Raw genomic sequence first — 13,605 nt, 5'->3', positions numbered from 1 at the left:
TCATATGGACACTTTTAAAGGTGATTTTCTCAATATTTTGATGTTTTTGTACCCTCACATTCCAGAATTTCAAATAGTTGTTTCTCGAACAAATATTGTTCTATCATAACAAACCATACATCAGTGCTTTTTTATTCAGCTTTCAGATGATGTATAAATCTCTTATGACTGGCTTTGTGGTCCAGGGTCACATAATGCTCATTATTGATTTGTATTTCATATTTCGTTGTCTGCATTCTTGCTCTTTCTTAATTTACCCCTTATGAAAACTAACTATTGTTTTACTACAAATAAAACAAAAAACATGATTACTACAGTTAAACCCCTACAGTTAACCGCAAATTGGCCATGGTTTTGCTACACTAGCCATAGTTTAACCATGGTATTTGTAGTAAACCATGGTGCTTTTCGTAACTGACAGGAAGGAGCTGCATGTTTGGTTTGTGCATGCGTTACACTAACGCGCCACTAGGTGTGAGTGTTGCATTAGATCAGTAAAGCTTTGCTGTAGCCTGAAGGACAGACTGAGACACTTGACGGAGTATTCAGAAAATTGAACAGCTTTAATTACTCCAAGTGTGGTTTCTAAGCCAATGCTGTCGTTACAATGCTATTATCATGACCACAGGTCATGTAACAGGTAGGACAACTTAGTGAGACGTCTATATTCATGTGTTTACCTGATTACGTGAATTAAATTCTAGTCAGTAAATTGCAGTCAAATACAGCTGTGGTCAATATAATGTCACTGCTTCTGATAACTTTTACATTAGGCTACTCGTGACGTAATTGTTTATTTGACGTCATTTAAGTAGCTGTGGGTGTGTTAGGGTACTTAAATGAGAAGTTTGCTCTGCTATTTTAATTAGGAAATGTTCAAATATTATAATAGTTGTTGCAGGGCTGCCAACTTTTGAGTTCAACTTGGACTTAGAATATATATTTAGAATATAGGACCCTATATAATGTTTTAAAATACAATATATATATATATATATATATATATATATATATATATATATAACACATCAGCAGAGTTTTGTATGACATCTGGACGTCATACTGTGTTTTTATCATAAAATCATGTAAAATAACTGTTGCAGTGCTGCACAACTATTAACTTTTTACCACAAGAATAGCAATGTACAATGACTTTTCATTCTTACTAATGAAAACAAGTCCTTTGTAACTTTTATAAATAATAACAACCGCATTTAAAAAAAAAATTGACATGAAAATTGAAATATTTTTCTATTAATCTATTCTGTATTGCTTTTAGATGCAGTGAAAATAGCAGTATTTTCTTAGCAACAGTTGCTATTTACACTAAGTGCAAAAACCAGTGGATTCTATTTACACTAAGTAAAAATAGCAGTATTTTTTAGCTATATGCTATTTACACAAGTGCAAATAGCTATAGATTCTGTTTATAGTGAACACTATGTTTATACTACTTATTGCAAATAGTGCTATTTATCTGCACCACAGTATTTTTAGTACATTATAAAACAGTATGCAATAATAACTTACTAACTGAGTTTATAATTTTAATTCAAATTAGTAAATAAATGCCACCTTACTGGGACAATAAAGCCCTCTCTACACCTATCCTAACCCTACCCAATATTTTATTGTCATCTTCTTGATCATTTGCTTCATTTTTATTAAAAATAAATGACTTTCTGATGTTACACTCTTAAAAATAAAGGTGCTTTAAAAGTTTCTTCCCAGCGATGCCATAGAAGAACTATTTTTGGTTCCACAAAGAACCATTCAGAGAAAGGTTCTTTAAAGAACCATCTCTTTTTCACCTTTTTATAATCTGAAGAACTTTCTTCTGCCACAAAGAACCTTTTGTGAAACAGAAAGGTTCTTCAGATATTAAAAGTTCTTTATGGAACCGTTTAGTCAAAAAAGGTTCTTCTGTGTATATGAGATTTAAAAAGAGAAAAAAAAAGTTTGGCAAAAGGCAGATTCGAACCCATGTTGATCGCATCAAAAAGACTATGGTATGCACTTATCTATCTAGGCTAGGTGGGTTATTTGCACTTAAAGGAAAAAGACACTCCGAAAAAAGGCAACCATTTATTGCTCCGATTAAATACAGATAGGCCTACATGGAATATTTGAGATATGAGATACGATCACCGCCATTATGAATTCTGACTTACAACTGGATGCTCTTCTGTTCCGGTCTCTATAGGAACCCATTCAAATAGCGCTCATCTGTTTATAATGTAGATAACGTTGGCAGCTTTGTGTCATCTACACACTTATTAAACTTTGAGGAGTGAAGCACTGACAAATGACAGTCATTGTGACATTGCAAAGTGATGGCGCTATGGAGCCATGTGCTTTTCAAAAACATTTTAATAGGTTTAACATTAGATTATCAGCTCGGAATATACACTAATTTGATTAGAAACACTGGAGACCGGAAAAGCATCCTTCCGGTTAAGAGTCAGGCATGACTTACACGTTCAGGAAAAACTTCTATATTATGTAAATTATTCTTATATACAGTTTATAAAGATCATTTGCACTATTCTTTGTGCAAATTTTACTGTTTTGTTATTATGTAACACTGTTTCCAATTACTTTACTTCCTAAACATTATCAGTAAACTACATAGACCTGTTTTTCACTGAAAAGTGCCTATAGCAATATTGTAATAAATGGCTTTAACTTGCTCGGGGAGTGTTATATGTAGAAAAACATTTTATTTGGAAGTGTAAAACAAATACAACTTTCTAAAGAAAAAAAATCCAAACCTCAGAAGTTTCTGTCTGAGTACAGAGTAAAAAAAAACCTCCTATTGTTTCTTGCGATTTTCTTAAAATTTTGGAAATTCATTCATTCTTAGAGAAGACAAAAGGAAAATTGGGACTTTAAAGAACCTAGACTGAAACTTCAAGTTCTCCTGTTTTATCATCTTCTTAAAGTTTCTCCAGCTGCCCCTTTCCTATTGCTGAAAACTGGACAGTGAATTCCCATGAATGGACTAGGTTGTTCAGTGGCTTTTGAGTTACTGTCACTCTGGAGGCATCTTAAGTATTTCAGAGTCACTTTGTAGCATGCTTATCAGCTAATAAGATTCTAAACATTCGGCGGTGATGGAACAGGTTGATGACGTCACTGCAGTCACGTTCTCATGCTCTAAGGAGAAACACAAACATTCATCCAAGGCCAATACTCAGAAATTAAAACTGACATAATGAATTGCATGTGATCTCATCACAACTGTCTGTATTATTAAAGAAAGACATACTTGTACTATTTTTATTAGTTCATTTATTCTAGTGGCTCTTCTCAATTTTTCCCCCTTAAACACAATCTAAATATCTCACCTTATCATGGACCTCTTCAGATATATCAGGCTGACATTGTTCTAGACCACCAGAATCACGAGAAACTGGAAACATGCATTGAATTATCTTGATACCGAGTTTATATGTGGCGGACAGACATTTTGTTAACTTTATACTAAGTCACATTGTTATTAAACAGATATAGTGAAGCACACACGTCTACTGAAATACATGAAGCTTATGAAAGTAATTAGAAATGAATATGCCATTTCTGCCATATTTTGCATTACTAACACTATATTAAATAAGTTTTTTTTTTCGTTGAAAAAAATCATAGTGTGAATTGTTGTATTACAACTTCATAATATACTCACAATTTGGTCTTTTATCAGTGCTCTCCTGTTTTAGCAGTATGTTAAACCGGTTCACCTGTAGTCTAGAGGAACGTGATTCTTCTTTTCTGATCTCCATATCGCTCTTTTTCTCTGTTCCTCACATTTCTTGCTATCAATTGTGTGAATGACGTAAAATTGATAGAATTTATTCATTTTTTTTCATAATTGTTAGTTTTAAATAAAGTCCATTAAGTTAATTAAATTTTTATGTTAAAAATATCCTTACCTTATTGACTGTGTGAAAATTCCAGCCTCAGTTTTCTCTGTATGTAAAGATTCCTATTATGCCTCTGTGTATTTAAGAATACGAGTCAAAGATCAGAGTGAATAAGGATTTTAAGACTATATATGTGGCTATATATTCCTGATGGACAGCCCCTCTTCCACTACACAACTCAGAGGTATGTGTTGTTTCCGTGAAAACTTGTCAAACAGGTTGTGATACACAGAATGCCACACAAACACACATTGTTACACACGATGACCCCAATATGGAAAGAGGGATAGGCCGTTTGTCAAATTTACCCAAAAGGAATCATTTTAAGCCTAATAACTTTAATAGCTTTAATAACTGAGGGGAAATTGTTGAGCTCTTGTGTCTATATGCTCCCAGCAACCCTGGTGCAGCCTCTGAAGCACTCGCCTGATGTGCTGAACATGTTCCTGGAGAGAACGAGAAAAAATCAATATGTCATCCAGGTAGACATATATGAACTGATCCATCATGTCTCTCAGCACGTCCTTAACCAGTGCCTGGAAGACCGCATGGGCGTTGGACAACCCAAACGGCATAACAAGATATTTAAAGTGCCCCCTGGGCGTATTAAAAGCGGTCTTCCATTCATCCCCCTCCCTTATGCGAACCAAATGATAGGCGTTACGAAGATCCAACTTTGTGAAAAAGGAAGCACCCTGCAGTCGTTCGAAAGCTGAAGACATCAGCCGCAAAGGATAAGTATTCTTTACCGTGATGCTGTTCAGCCCCCGATAGTCAATGCAAGGACGCAGGGAACCATCTTTCTTTTCCACAAAGAAGAACCCTGCACCAGCCGAAGAAGAGGAAGGACGGAATGAATGTCCTCTGTGTGGTTGCCAGAAGTAATAAGACTCACCGGCCCAGTGCCATAGAAGAACCATTTTTGGTTCCACAAAGAACCATCTCTTTTTCACCTTTTTATAATCTAAAGAACTGCCAAAAAAGAACCTTTTGTGAAACAGAAAACATTTTAATAGGTTTAACATTAGATTATCAGCTCGGAATATACACTAATTTGATTAGAAATGCTGGAGACCGGAAAAGCAAAGCATCCTTTCAGGCATGACTTCCCCGTTCAGGAAAAACTTCTATATTATATAAATAATTCTTATATATAGTTTATAAAGATCATTTGCACTATTTTATGCACTATTTTTGTGCAAATTTTACTGTGTTTTGTTATTATGACACTGTTTCCATTTACTTTACTTCCTAAACATTATCAGTAAACTACATAGACCTGTTTTTCACTGAAAGGTGCCTATAACAATCTTGTAATAAATAGCTATAACTTGCTTGTGGAGTGTTACAGTACTGTGCAAAAGTCTTAGGCCACTAGTATTTTCACCAGCTAAAAAATGGTTTAAAGTCAGTTATTTCTATCTTTTGCTGTAGTTTGGCAGTAGGAAACATCAGTTTACATTTCCAAACATTCTGTTTGCCATTAACTGTAATAATCTAGTAAGATTTTTGTTTGCACAGGCAGTCTGACAGCAGCCAGTGCTTCACACAGAGATCTGATCTCACCATCATCCAGTCTGTCTCTGGAATGACATGAAAAAACAGAATAACTGAAACAGACTAAATCCAGAAGAACTGTTTCAACATCTCCAAGACTTTCAAATAACCTACCTGCAAAGCTACCTGAAAAACTCTGCACCTAGGGCAAAAGCTACTTTAAATGCAAAAGATGGTCACATCAAATGCTGATTTATTTTAGTTAATAGAAGTTCATTGATAAAGAAAATCTATTTATGGCATTGTTTTTGACAGCATCCTCATTTTATGTGTCTAACTGCCTAAAAAATTTAACAGTACTGTAGCTTTGTAGGTGTAGGACTCTTAAAGCATCTTGGAGATATTGCCACAGTTCTTCTGGATTTAGTCTGTCTCCGTTTTTTCTGTTTCTTAAGACAGACTGGATTGAATGATGGAGAGATCAGATCTCTGTTTGCACAAGGAGTCTGACAACAGCCTGTGCTTCATACAAAAATCTCACTGGATTATTATAATGGCAAAATGAATGTTTTGAAATGTAAACTGATATTTCTTACTGACACACTATAGCAACAGACTGACTTTAAACCATTTTTAGCTGATGAAAATACTAGTGGCCTAAGACTTTTGCACAGTACTGTAAACATTTTATTTGGAAGTATAAAATAAATACAACTTTCTAAAGAAAAAAAAATATCCAAACTTCAGAAGTTTCTGTCCGAGTACACAGTAAAAAACCTCCAATTGTTGCTTGCAGTTTTCTTAAAATTTTGGAAATACATTCATTCTTAAAGAAGACAAAATTAAAATTAGGACTTTAAAGTACCTAGACTGAAACTTCAAGTTCTTCTGTTTTTCATCTTCTCAAAGTTCCTCCAGCTGCTCCTTTCCTATTGCTGTCTGAAAACTGGACAGTGAATTCCCATGAATGGACTAGGTTGTTCAGTGGCTTTTGAGTTACTGTCACTCTGGAGGCATCTTAAGTATTTCAGAATCACTTTGTAGCATGTTTATCAGCCGGTAGCTTCATATTCCTCCACTGGGTGGCGGTGATGGAACAGGCTGATGACGTCACTGCAGTCACGTTCTCATGCTCTAAGGAGAAACACAAACATTCATCCAAGGCCAATACTCAGTAATTAAAACTGACATAATGTATTGCATGTGATCTCATCACAACGGAATAATGAAAGACATACTTGTACTATTTTTATTAGTTCATTTATTCTAGTGCCTCTTCTCAGTTTTTTTCCCCCCGTAAACACAATGTAAATATCTCACCTTATCATGTGCCTCTTCAGATATGTCAGTGTAATGTGGATGCTGAGGCGGCGTTAGAATCCAAATGCAGAAGTTTATTACAAACAACAGCAAACATACACGTGGAAACAGGCAGAGGGTCAATAACTGGAAAGGCAGTCGAACAGTATACAAAACGTAAACGTAATCCAAGCAGCAGAGTAATAACACAGGCAGTGGGTCAAATGCTGTGAAGTCAGTCCAATAAAGCAACCAATCCAACAAGGGTAATCCGTAAACTCGAAATCCAAAGACAAAGCAAGACAGCAACAGGTAATCAGAGTAATAACAAATGCTTGGTAAGGCAGGTGAAACTGGCAATACTTCGCAAAGTATAGAGCACATGGTCAGTCTTTAAATAGTCCCAAACAGGAAGTGACAGTAGAAGCAGCAGAGGGAGCGTGCAGGCAGTACTAGGGTGAGGGCTCCCTCTGCTGGCTTGGCATTACAGATTCCCCCCAGGAGCGACTCCTGGCGCTCAAAAACAATAGTCCAGGTGGGTGGGGAAACAGAGGCAAAACGGGGTGGGACGGGGGACCAGGTCCGTGCAGTGGAGGTGGGCCTGGATCGTGGAGCAGGGACAGACAGTGTAGCACTGGAGGACCTGGACCATGGAGCAGTGGCAGACAGTGAAGCACTGGAGGGCCTGGGCCATGGAGCAGTGGCAGACAGTGAAGCACTGGAGGACCTGGGCCGTGGAGCTGTGGCAGACAGTGGAACCTCGGAGGACCTAGGCCGTGGAGCAATGGCAGACAGTGGAACCTTGGAGGACCTGGGCCGTGGAGCAGTAGCAGACCGTGAAACACTGGAGGGCCTGGGCCGTGGCGCAATGGCAGACAGTGGAACTTTGGAGGACCTTGGTCGTGGAGCTGTGGCAGATGGTGGGACCTCGAAGGACCTTGGCCATGGAGCTGTGGCAGACAGTGGAATCTTGGAGGACCTGGGCCGTGGAGCCGTAGCAGAGTAGGAAGCCATGGTGGGGCAGGCAGAGCAGGTAGAGCAGGGAGCCATGGCGAGGCAGGCAGAGCAGGCATAACAGGGAGCCATTGCAGGGCAGGCAGAGCAGGCAGAGCAAGGAGCCATGGCGAGGCAGGCAGAGCAGGCATAACAGGGAGCCATGGCGAGGCAGGCAAAGCAGGCAGAGCAAGGAGCCAATGCAGGGCAGGCAGAGCAGGCAGAGCAGGCAGGAGCAGAGATATCCACAGTGGAACTAGTGACATCCATAGCAGAGCGGTGTGTTCACGAATGATTTCTTTGGCCATGGCATGACAGGCAGAGAGTTCAATACTGGCCTTCTTGATTGTGACATGGCGGGCAGGGAGTTCATCATAGGCCTTTGTGACTGTGACATGACAGGCTGAGAGTTCATGATAGGACGCCGCCCCCATAGGAGGATCTACAGCTTGCGCTGACACCTCTGGGGGCATGGGCGCAGATTCTTGGGCAGGCGTGGCAGGGAAGTTATAAATGGCCTTCATGGCCATGACAGGACAGGCAGAGAGTCCGTGGGGAAAAGCCGCCCCTTTAGGAGGTTCTGCAGCTGGAGCTGTCACTTCTGGGGCTATTGGCGCAGACTCATTGACAGAAGAGGCCTCTGGCGTAGACTCGTGGACAGGCGAGGCCTCTGGAGTAAGCTCGTGATCAAATAAAGCCTCTGGGGTAGACTCGCAGTCAGGCGAGGCCTCTGGAGCACAGTGTGCAGCCCACACACTGAAAATGGCAACGGCCATTACAGGCAGCACAGTAGATAGTGGGATGTCTGTTGACCTTGAGGGTGTGGATGCTATGGACTTGTGGCTTGGGAATGTGGGTTCTGCGTGGCTTGGGAGCGTGGGCTCTGCGTGGCTTGGGAGCGCGGGCTCTGCGGGGTCAGCTGATACGTGAGGTGGCTTGAGAAGGTCAGAGGGGACCTGGTGAGGTTCCGGTAGGACAGCAGTTTCTTGACTTGATTCATGGAGGTCTGTCGTGACTTGACTTGACTCAGGGAGGTCTGCCGTGGCCTGACTGGACTCAGGGAGGCCTACCGTGACTTGACTTGACTCAGGGAGGCCTGCCTTGACTTGACTTGGCTCGTGAAGAACAACAGTGACTTGACTTGGCTCGTGAAGGTCAGCTGTGACTTGACTTGGCTCATGAAGGTCAGCTGTAGCTTGACTTGGTTCATGAAGGTCAGCTGTGGCTTGACTTGGCTCAGGAATAACAGCAGCAACTTGACTTGGCTCATAAAGATCTGCTGTAACTTGGCTTAGCTCATGAAGATCAACTGTGGCTTGGCTTGGCTTAGGGACAACAGCAGCAACTTGACTTGGCTCATGAAGATCTGTTGTAACTTGGCTTGGTTCATGGAAATCAGCTGTGGTTTGACATAACATAGACAACCCAGCTGTAACTTGACTTGACTCAGGAACAACAGCTGTAACGTGACTTGACTCAGGAACAACATGGCTTGACTCAGGAATAACAGCTGTAACGTGACTTGACTCAGGAACAACAGCTGTAACGTGACTTGACTCATGGGGAACAGCTGTGACTTGGCTTGACTCGTGGGGCACAGCTGTGACTTGGCTTGACTCATGGAGAACAACAGCTGTGACTTGGCTTGACTCATGGAGAACAACAGCTGTATCTTGGCTTGACTCATGGAGAACAGCTGTATCTCAGCTTGACTCATGGAGAACAACAGCTGTATCTTGGCTTGGCACAGAAAGTGTTGCCCTGGCTTGACTTGACTCTGTTGCTTGACCGGACTTGGAAGCTTGACCGGACTTGGAGGCTTGACCGGACTTGGAGGCTTGACTTGACACTGGAGCTGCAACTCGACTTGACTCAGTAGCAGCCGTGACGTGATGGAGCGCCATTTTAGCTGCCCATACAGCCATTAGGGGTGAATCCAGCACGTGGGCCATCATGACCACAGGCGGCGTCCGAGTGCTGGCTGCGGGTTCTGGGATGGCGGCCATCTTGTGGCGTGGTTCGGAGACAGCAGCCATCTTGTGAACTGGTTCTGGGATGGCGGCCATCTTGTGGACTGGCTTGGAGATAGCAGCCATCTTGTGAGCTGGTTGGAAGACAAAATTAAAATTAGGACTTTAAAGTACCTAGACTGAAACTTCAAGTTCTTCTGTTTTTCATCTTCTCAAAGTTCCTCCAGCTGCTCCTTTCCTATTGCTGTCTGAAAACTGGACAGTGAATTCCCATGAATGGACTAGGTTGTTCAGTGGCTTTTGAGTTACTGTCACTCTGGAGGCATCTTAAGTATTTCAGAGTCACTTTGTAGCATGTTTATCAGCCGGTAGCTTCATATTCCTCCACTGGGTGGCGGTGATGGAACAGGCTGATGACGTCACTGCAGTCACGTTCTCATGTTCTAAGGAGAAACACAAACATTCATCCAAGGCCAATACTCAGTAATTAAAACTGACATAATGTATTGCATGTGATCTCATCACAACGGAATAATGAAAGACATACTTGTACTATTTTTATTAGTTCATTTATTCTAGTGCCTCTTCTCAGTTTTTTTCCCCTAAACACAATGTAAATATCTCACCTTATCATGTGCCTCTTCAGATATGTCAGTGTAATGTGGATGCTGAGGCGGCGTTAGAATCCAAATGCAGAAGTTTATTACAAACAACAGCAAACATACACGTGGAAACAGGCAGAGGGTCAATAACTGGAAAGGCAGTCGAACAGTATACAAAATGTAAACGTAATCCAAGCAGCAGAGTAATAACACAGGCAGTGGGTCAAATGCCGTGAAGTCAGTCCAATAAAGCAACCAATCCAACAAGGGTAATCCGTAAACTCGAAATCAAAAGACAAAGCAAGACAGCAACAGGTAATCAGAGTAATAACAAATGCTTGGTAAGGCAGGTGAAACTGGCAATACTTCGCAAAGTATAGAGCACATGGTCAGTCTTTAAATAGTCCCAAACAGGAAGTGACAGTAGAAGCAGCAGAGGGAGCATGCAGGCAGTACTAGGGTGAGGGCTCCCTCTGCTGGCTTGGCATTACAGATTCCCCCCCAGGAGCGACTCCTGGCGCTCAAAAAACAATAGTCCAGGTGGGTGGGGAAACAGAGGCAAAACGGGGGTGGGATGGGGGGCCCAGGTCCGTGCAGTGGAGGTGGGCCTGGATCGTGGAGCAGGGACAGACAGTGAAGCACTGGAGGACCTGGACCATGGAGCAGTGGCAGACAGTGAAGCACTGGAGGGCCTGGGCCATGGAGCAGTGGCAGACAGTGAAGCACTGGAGGACCTGGGCCGTGGAGCTGTGACAGACAGTGGAACCTCGGAGGACCTGGGCCGTGGAGCAATGGCAGACAGTGGAACCTTGGAGGACCTGGGCCGTGGAGCTGTGGCAGACAGTGGAACCCTGGAGGGCCTGGGCCGTGGCGCAATGGCAGACAGTGGAACACTGAAGGGCCTGGGCCGTGGAGCTGTGACAGACAGTGGAACTTTGGAGGACCTGGGCTGTGGAGCAATGGCAGACAGTGTAGCCTTGGAGGGCCTGGGCCATGGAGCAATGGCAGAGTAGGGGACCATGGTGGGGCAGGCAGAGCAGGTAGAGCAGGGAGCCATGGCGAGGCAGGCAGAGCAGGCATAACAGGGAGCCATTGCAGGGCAGGCAGAACAGGCAGAGCAAACAGGAGCAGAGATATCCACAGTGGGACTAATGACATGCAAAGCAGAGCGGTGTGTACATGAATGCTTTCCTTGGTCTTCTTGATTGCGACATGGCAGACAGAGAGTTCATCCTGGGACGCCGCCCCCATAGGAGGATCTACAGCATGCGCTGACACCTCTGGGGGCATGGGCGCAGATGCTTGGGCAGGTGAGGCAGGGAAGTCATAAATGGCCTTCATGGCCGTGACAGGACGGGCAGAGAGTCCTTGGGGAAACGCCGCCCTTTTAGGAGATTCTGCAGCCGGAGCTGCTGCTTCTGGGGGCATTGGCGCAGACTCTTTGACAGAAGAGGCCTCTGGCGTAGACTCGTGGACAGGCGAGGCCTCGGGAGCAGACTCGTGGACAGGCGAGGCCTCGGGAGCAGACTCGTGGACAGGCGAGGCCTCGGGAGCAGACTCGTGGACACACGAGGCCTCTGGAGCAGACTTGTGGACCGATGAGGCCTCTGGAGCACAGCGTGCTGCCCACACACTGAAAATGGCGATGGCCATTACAGGCAGCACAGTAGATAGTGGGGTGTCTGTTGACCTCGAGGGTGCTGATGCTATGGACTTATGGCTTGTGAATGTGGGCTCTGCGTGGCTTGGGAGCGTGGGCTCTGCGTGGCTTGGGAGCGTGGGCTCTGCGGGGTCAGCTGATACGTGAGGTGGCTTGAGAAGGTCAGAGGGGGCCTGGTGAGATTCTGGTAGAATAACAGTTTTATGACTTGACTCAGGGAGGCCTGCCGTGGCCGGACTTGACTCAGGAGCAACAGCAGTAACCTGACTTGGTTCATGGAGATCAACTGTGGTGTGGCTTGGTTCAGGGAGATCAGCTGTGGCTTGACTTGGTTCGGGAATAACAGCAGCAATTTGACTTGGCTTATGAAGATCAACTGTGACTTTGCTTGACTCAGGAACCACGGCTGTGACTTTGCTTGACTTGAGGGCTACAGCTATAGCTTTACTTGACTCAGGAGCAATAGCTGTAACTTGACTGGACTTCGGAAGAGCAGCTCTGACCTGACTTGACACAGGAAACAGCTTTAACGTGACTTGACGCTGGAACAACAGCTGCAGCTTGACTTGACTGTGGAACAACAGCCGTGACCTGACTGGACTCGGAAACTTGACTTGACTCAGGAAACGCAGCTGTAACTTGACTTGACTTGGAAACTTGACTTGACTCGGGAAACACAGCTGCAACGTAACTTGACTCAGGAACAACATGGCTTGGCTCAGGAACGACAGCTGTAACTTGGCTTGACTCGTGGGGCACAGCTGTGACTTGGCTTGACTCGTGGGGAACAGCTGTGACTTGGCTTGACTCGCTGGGAACAGCTGTGACTTGGCTTGACTCGTGGGGAACAGCTGTGACTTGGCTTGACTCGTGGGGAACAGCTGTGACTTGGCTTGACTCGTGGGGAACAGCTGTGTCCTTGCTTGACTCATGGAGAACAACAGCTGTATCTTGGCTTGGCTCGTGGAACACAGCTGTGACTTGGCTTGGTTCATGGGGAACAGCTGTGGCCTTGCTTGACTCTGTTGCTTGACTTGACTCTGTTGCTTGACTTGACTCTGTTGCTTGACCGGGCTCTGTAGCTTGACCGGGCTCTGTAGCTTGACTTGACCCTGGAACTGGACTTGACCCTGGAACTAGACTTGACTTGGAAGCCTTGGACTTTGGAGCAGCAGCTGTAGCTTGACTTGGTTCTGCAGCTTGACTTGGTTCTGCAGCTTGACTTGACACAGGAACAGCAGCTGTAATCTTGCTTGGCTCGGGGGTGGCAGCTGTGACTTTACTTGACTCAGGAAACGCAGCTGCGAATTGATTTGACACAGCTGCAACTTGACTGGAACCAGGGGTAGCTGCCATTTTAGCTGCCCATACAGCCATGAGGGGTGAGTCCAGTATGTGTGCCATCATGTGGTGTGTGACTTGGAGACAGCGACCATCTTATGGAGTGGCTCTGGGATGGCGGCCATCTTGTGAACTGGCTCTGGAATGGCGGCCATCTTGTGAACAGGTTTGGGGATGGTGGCCATCTTGTGGACTGGCTCTGGGATGGCGGCCATCTTGTGGACTGGCTCGGGAAGGCGGCCATCTTGTGGACTGGCTCGGGGAAGGCGGCCATCTTGTGGACTGGCTCTGGGATGGCGGCCATCTTGCGTGCAGACTCTGGC

General features: G+C 44.3%; 1 long non-coding RNA gene across 1 annotated transcript; it reads right to left on the bottom strand.

The window, feature by feature from the left end:
- Window positions 1-2,126: 2,126 nt before the first annotated feature.
- On the bottom strand, window positions 2,127-4,072 carry LOC127172532 (uncharacterized). The gene is made up of 4 exons (XR_007828641.1): window positions 3,930-4,072; window positions 3,683-3,812; window positions 3,348-3,412; window positions 2,127-3,156 (listed from the first exon to the last, which is right to left on the bottom strand). It is a non-coding gene; the product is annotated as an uncharacterized LOC127172532 (long non-coding RNA).
- Window positions 4,073-13,605: the final 9,533 nt, after the last annotated feature.

This window comes from Labeo rohita, chromosome 10 (assembly GCF_022985175.1).
Source record: "Labeo rohita strain BAU-BD-2019 chromosome 10, IGBB_LRoh.1.0, whole genome shotgun sequence".
Taxonomy (NCBI): domain Eukaryota; kingdom Metazoa; phylum Chordata; class Actinopteri; order Cypriniformes; family Cyprinidae; genus Labeo; species Labeo rohita.
Note: the sequence above shows the minus strand (reverse complement) of the source record. Positions and strands in the feature narration are given on the sequence as shown.